Consider the following 6189-nt stretch of genomic DNA (forward strand, 5'->3'; position numbering starts at 1 on the left):
CAAGGAGAGAAATTAAACCGAAGCAGTGTTTGAATGTCACAACTTGTGACAGTCTCATGAAACCCTGAGGTGCTGCACCACAGCCTAGTGCAGTCCATTTTAGAAATCTGAGCTGCCCCAGTTCCTGTCTGACTGTGAGTTTAAGGCTACGTCCTGTCTCAACCCCATTCGTGCAGTTTCCTGGGTCTATCTTTTGTGTGATGAGCTGCTCCGACTGGCTGCTCGGTGCCAGCCAAGCTCCCTGCGCCAGGCACTTCAGTGATGAAACCATGTCTCTGTGCTGTGGATGAATCAAGCTAAAAAAGACCCGTGACCTATCACAAATTATTACACATTCACCACAGAAGTGACTTAGGGAACATTCAATCAGGACAAGAGTTCTGGAAATCAGTGGAACTGGCGATACAGGACCTCTACATCCCAGAGTCAGACACGTTACAAGAGCTATCTCCTGCCACATCTGCAAATTGGGGAGACTCCAGAGTTAAACTAAGTCGCGTTTCGCTGGGGAAGAGGCAGAGGCTGGGCCTGTCCACCTCATTTAAAAAAAAAAAATAATACTACTCTTATCATGGGGCGACTATCATAAAAAATCAATTTTGAAATTCTCCAGAAAATTGCCTTTCTTTTTTTTCCCCCACAAGTTAAACATTTATATTTCTCACAGGGTTTCCAAAAAAAGTCTGGGAAGGCTGCCTTCCTCAATCTAAAACCTAGCATTAAGGTTAGAGAAGAATGCAAAATGACGTGTAATATTAGGCCTCTTTAACATCTGCAGTGGAATCGAAATTGGAATTATGATATTTACACCTCTCATGAGTGTATCTGCTTCATTATTGTTTACACAGCTGTGGCATAAACACACTACCGTTCCCCACCCCGACTCCAGAAATCGCTTGTTCACAAACAAGGCAAAACCGCACAGTGGAGGCTCAATGTTATTGTGCTTACAAATACAACATCAAGTAGCGTTGCTGCAACATGTGTGTTTTTTCACAGAACTGTTTTTATCTGTCTGCAGAATGTGATTACAAGGATGAATTACAAGGATGTAGTTCAATGCTTAGGGCTGAAAGTCTCTTTTAACTGGCATGATTAAATCTTCGAGTGCAGAGGTCTCCTAGCCTGGTTCTGGAGCCCAAGTTCAGTTAATATTACAGGTCGCCCTGTGTCAAAGGATCTCCAATCCTGGTCCTGGAGAGCTCCAGGTATTCATAGGGCACTCTGAATCACCTATTTAAAGATTAGAAACACCTGTTTAAGCAGTTGATCAATTAAACGGGTCATATCTCAATGAAAGGAGCATTGGTCCTTTAGAGCTGAAGAATGTTCTGATTTGTTTGTTTCACGTGATCTCTCAATTGATCAGCATGGTAGTGCAGTGGTTAGCATTGCTGCTTCACAGTGCTGGGGCCTTGGGTTCAATACCTGGGCTGCTATCTGTGTGGAGATTGCATGTTCTCTCCGTGTTCACCTGGGTTTCCTTCCAGATGCCCCTGTTCGCTCCCACAATCCAAAGACCTTCTGGTAGGTTAAATGTCTTCTGTAAAATTGGTCCCGGTGTGAGTGTGTGTGTTTGTGTGTCCATGTGCGCTCTGTGATGGAATGGCATCCGGGGTGTATCCCACCTTGCATCCAGTATTTCCCGGGATAGGTTTCGGGCCACTGGAAAGTGATGTGATGTGATGATCTCTAATGATATCTTAATTTAGCCACCTGTTAAATTGATTATCGTAAAATGGCTCAGAGCCTGAAAAATCAGTTATTTAAAGACTAGTTGCTGTATAAACAGCACTGGACTGGGGCTGTCCAGGACCCTGAAGCAGGAATGCCCAATCCTGGTCCTGGATGGATAAAGAATCTGCAGGTGTTCCAGGTCTTTCTTAAGCACCAGCACTTGAAGAGCCGTGCCAAGCTGTCAAACTGGTCCCCTTAAGCCCTTAATGAATTGAATTAGGTCTGGTTAATGGCCTAGCTGGACTGGCCGAAACCTTCCAGGACCAGGTCTGGGGAACCTTTCTCTTAAGGCAAATTGAGAGTGCAGGTCTAATTGGGTGTATGAACAGATGAGTGGCTGTATGTGAATGTTGATTCACTCCTGAAGGTTATGTTTTGACGAGCACTTCATATCCTCACTGCGTGTGTTTACACTCCGGGGCCAGGCGGGAGGTACGTCAATATATTGTGGAAGGATGACACAGATTCACACTTTTGCTTTACACACTCCTAAATAAATAGACAATAACTCCTTGTTAATTATTGCTTTGGTAGTGTGTGGTGTACGTCACACATTTTTTTACATTAGTGTTTACTGGGAAAACCAGGTGTGTCAAAATATCTTTCATAAAGAGCCTTTGCACGATCAACCACTGTAGAGTTAAGGTCTAAGCTGTTTGTACTGTGAGGGTGTCCTCTAAGAAACATGTCATTAAAAAATAAAGACATATTTCTGTTGAAGTACTGTATGTGGTTTCAGACACTGTACGGTCTTTCTCTGTAGCGCTGTTAAATCTGCACTGGGGTCTGCTTGACCTGTATCTTCAGAGCTGCACTTACTGTATAACACTGAGATGCGCTCGTTCGCTGCCCCATAACCTGTGGGAATGTCCCATCGCCATATGGTGAATATGGCCATGCCTAGCACAATAAACTGGAGTACGAATTTAAAAACCAAGATGTACCTCCTGCATTCCATTTGGTGCTTTAATTCCTGTTGTATGTCTTGTATCATTCCAATTGTATCAAACATTGTTAGGTTATTAGGTGTTTTATTTGTGTAGCCATATTATTTAGTGTTCTGGTATTACGATCCTACATTGCTGTGGCTGTGTTTATAATCACTGAGACTCACCTTTTCTAACTAAAAAACAGAAAGTATTTCATAATTACATTTTTACATTTCAGTCTTGTCAATACCATCGATGTGGACATGTTTATAATGTAGAAGTAAGATTGCTCCTCCTGATCATTACTATCACACTTTCCAGAACTCTCTCCTGTTCCTCATTTTATTGTAATGTTTTTGTTGTTTTCTTTCAGTTGCTTTTTGTTGAGCTCTTAAAGTTATTTCAGAGCAACTCCTAGTTGTTAAAAGATTTACTTCTGTGTGTTCTATACAATTCTTTTGAGTTATGCGCCAAAACCGACGCTTACTGAGCTTTTAAATAAGCTCTCACCAAATTCAGTCCGTGAGCAAAATTTAAGTGCAAATCTTAGTAAAGTACTCTTCAATCATTTCTAAGTCTCTTGTATTCCCTAATTGTTGTTTATTAAAAGGGTTAGCTGTTACAAACAAGAGCGTTTGTCATGTCAAGACGCTTCACACATTAAATCCACTGTTTAAACTTGCTGGACAACCATTTTAAATATTTATATTTAAAGAAAGAAAAAAATCAGTACTTATTTAGAACTTAAAAGAAAATCTTAGGCTTCAAAGTAAAATGATGTCAATGCTGCTCTTGAACATAGACTTGCTTTCCTGCTTTATTTTGTTTGAAAGCATTAACAATGGCTTTAGATGAGGAAAAACATTCAGTACCTGCCGTCAAGAGCTAAGTAAACAATAATTTTATACAAAAACAGACATTGGCAGTATCGTTTCCTGAGATAGAGTGAGGCATCGTGTTTCAGCTTGAATCTCAAAGTAAACTCTGAATGGTAGCTTCATACCCTGACTATTACTAATCTTGGATGCCCTATGGTTAATGGGAGTACAATTATTAGGCATTCCTGAAACCAGCCTGATTGCAGTCTGATTTCCAGTCTGGTGCATGTCATTGCACAAGCTTTATTACTTAATTGAAGTCTGGACAAATTAATTGATCAGAGTATCTGCAATATTTTTTTCTACTAAGAATGTATGGATTTTATTTTAAACATGTTTAGGAGCTGAAGACAGTCAAACAGTTCATAGAAAAAAGATTAATCTGTTGTAGTTCAGCTTTGTGCATGTATCCTATGTAGAGGAGTAATAATTGTCCCTTCATAATGAGTATGTGTTTTCATAAAACAGAGATATTACCAAACATCAGCTAAATCAGTAACAGTTGTGGTTCCGCTCGATGAATGACAGGATATGAATACTCCCTTTTTCAAAACCTCTATTTCGTAAAAAGCTGACTTGTATACAGCCTGTACAGTTAATTTCACTAAGGTGTTTTCTTTCATTCACCTTTCCACATATTATAAACATTACTAATAGCTCTGATTCAGAAGATAGCTCAGAATTTAAAACTTTAGACTTTAAGAGTTTTAATCCCCCAGAAATTTTTAGAAAAATGTGGATGAGAAGAAATTGTGAAACTAGTTTAAACTATATTACAAATTAAATAAGGAACTACACTCCGTCCAATATTAAATCCCTTATTCTTATATCATCAACATTAAAAGATGATGATGATTATTGGCCCTTCATCTGCTCATCTATGGACAGCATGTTGCAGTATTGTACTTTATGGACACTGCATTAATATACTGTTTATGCTGTGGTACTTTCAACCTGTATATACCTATGTGCATTTTGTACATATTTTATTGTTTTGCAGTGACTATGAGCATATTTTGCACACACCTAACTCTATATATGTTATCTTGTATTGCTGTACTTATTGTATTTAAATTTTTAGTGTATTCTGATGTCTGTTTTTGCTTGCCTTGGGCTGGGCTGCTGTAACACCTCAGTTTCCCTTCGGGATCAGTAAAGACTTTTCTGTCTATTATTTTTATAGTCTAGATATAACAACCATATTGAACATATGTGTATGTTTCCAGACAAGAGGATCTGAAGAGATGAAGTTCTTTTAGTCCTGTGGTCTTCAATCTTGTCCTCAAGACTGCGCACAGTCTTCGAGAGTGTGCGGGCCCCGGTCTCTGGCCGCGGTGTGCTTTTCCTTTCTCGGCGCTGTCTCTTGTGGCCGCCCGCCTCGCTCGGTTTCCTCTTTCCGGAGCTGCGTCTGCATGGCAGCCAGCTCCTCCGTTTCTGCCCGCCGCTCGCTGTTCGCTGCCGGTTCCCCTCACTTCCTGCACGCTGCAGCCTCACTTTTGCACATTCTCTATTTTTAGCGTTTTGGAGACGGGGCTTTAGAACATGTTGTGTGACAGCGTGAGTCACAGACACTTTGAATAGCACGTACTCCCACGTTGCAGTCTTCTGCAGGCCTGGTTTGTTTTCAGTAAATAAGCAGAAGAATGCTGTAATAGATTCAGGTAACAAGCAGAATAAGTGCAATCAAAGAGTGAGTAGAATTTTGCTTGTTACTGATTGTTTTCTGGGTTTATACAATAACATTTACAAAGTTGTTCTGGTCTGTGTTCTGCCTCATTTCCTCTATGTCCATAGTTACTGTAGATGATGCAATCTTGTTTTTCTGGGATTTACACCCATTACAAAGTAAATGATCAATGAGTGTTGATTGTCCATTTGAGTTAGTTTCTTGCAAGTCAAGTACATGTTGCCTGTGCATTCAGGAACAAAACAGTAAAGACAAAAAGCTCCTGAATGATTTAATTTAATATTTGTGATAAGAGAAGAATTGGCTATCTATAAAGTTCTCACCCAGCTTGAGGCCTTGTTAAAACACTTGATGCCCTGGAGAGACAAAATAAATAATTGTATTTATAAAATAGAGGTAAAATAGAGATGCAGGCACCAATGAGTGAGTTACTGTCAGTGGGATGAGGGTGTCATATAACAGCTTACAGTTGGTATAGATACTTCCTCAAGAATATTAAAAACAGAATACAGTTTAATCTTATTTATATTTGTTGCACTGCTAGGTTTTTTTTTTTCTGAAGGTGATGACATATTTTATTTCTGCTTTTCAAGAGGAAACAGCACCATGAGACTAGATGGTCAGTGGGGAGGCATACAGACATTTAAAAGGTTGTACAGAGAAGATGATATTTATCACACACCTGTGCTTTACCAAAAATTCCACTGGGGACTTTCTTGAACAGAGCAGTTCATATAAATTAAAACATTCCCCGGAAATACGTTCTGTAGGCTTTTTAGGCTTCCTAATGAATGACTTGCAGTCTTTTGCAATGTTAGATACTTTGTGGGACTGTCCCACACTGACAGAACTGAACCTGATGCAAATCTTCAAAATTCTCACAAATCATTGACAAAGCCAACTACTGACTTCCTACAGTATCAACAGTGAAACACAAACCAGAGGTCACAAGTGGAAA

Source organism: Lepisosteus oculatus, chromosome 2 (assembly GCF_040954835.1).
Source record: "Lepisosteus oculatus isolate fLepOcu1 chromosome 2, fLepOcu1.hap2, whole genome shotgun sequence".
In the NCBI taxonomy this organism is placed as follows: Eukaryota; Metazoa; Chordata; class Actinopteri; order Semionotiformes; family Lepisosteidae; genus Lepisosteus; species Lepisosteus oculatus.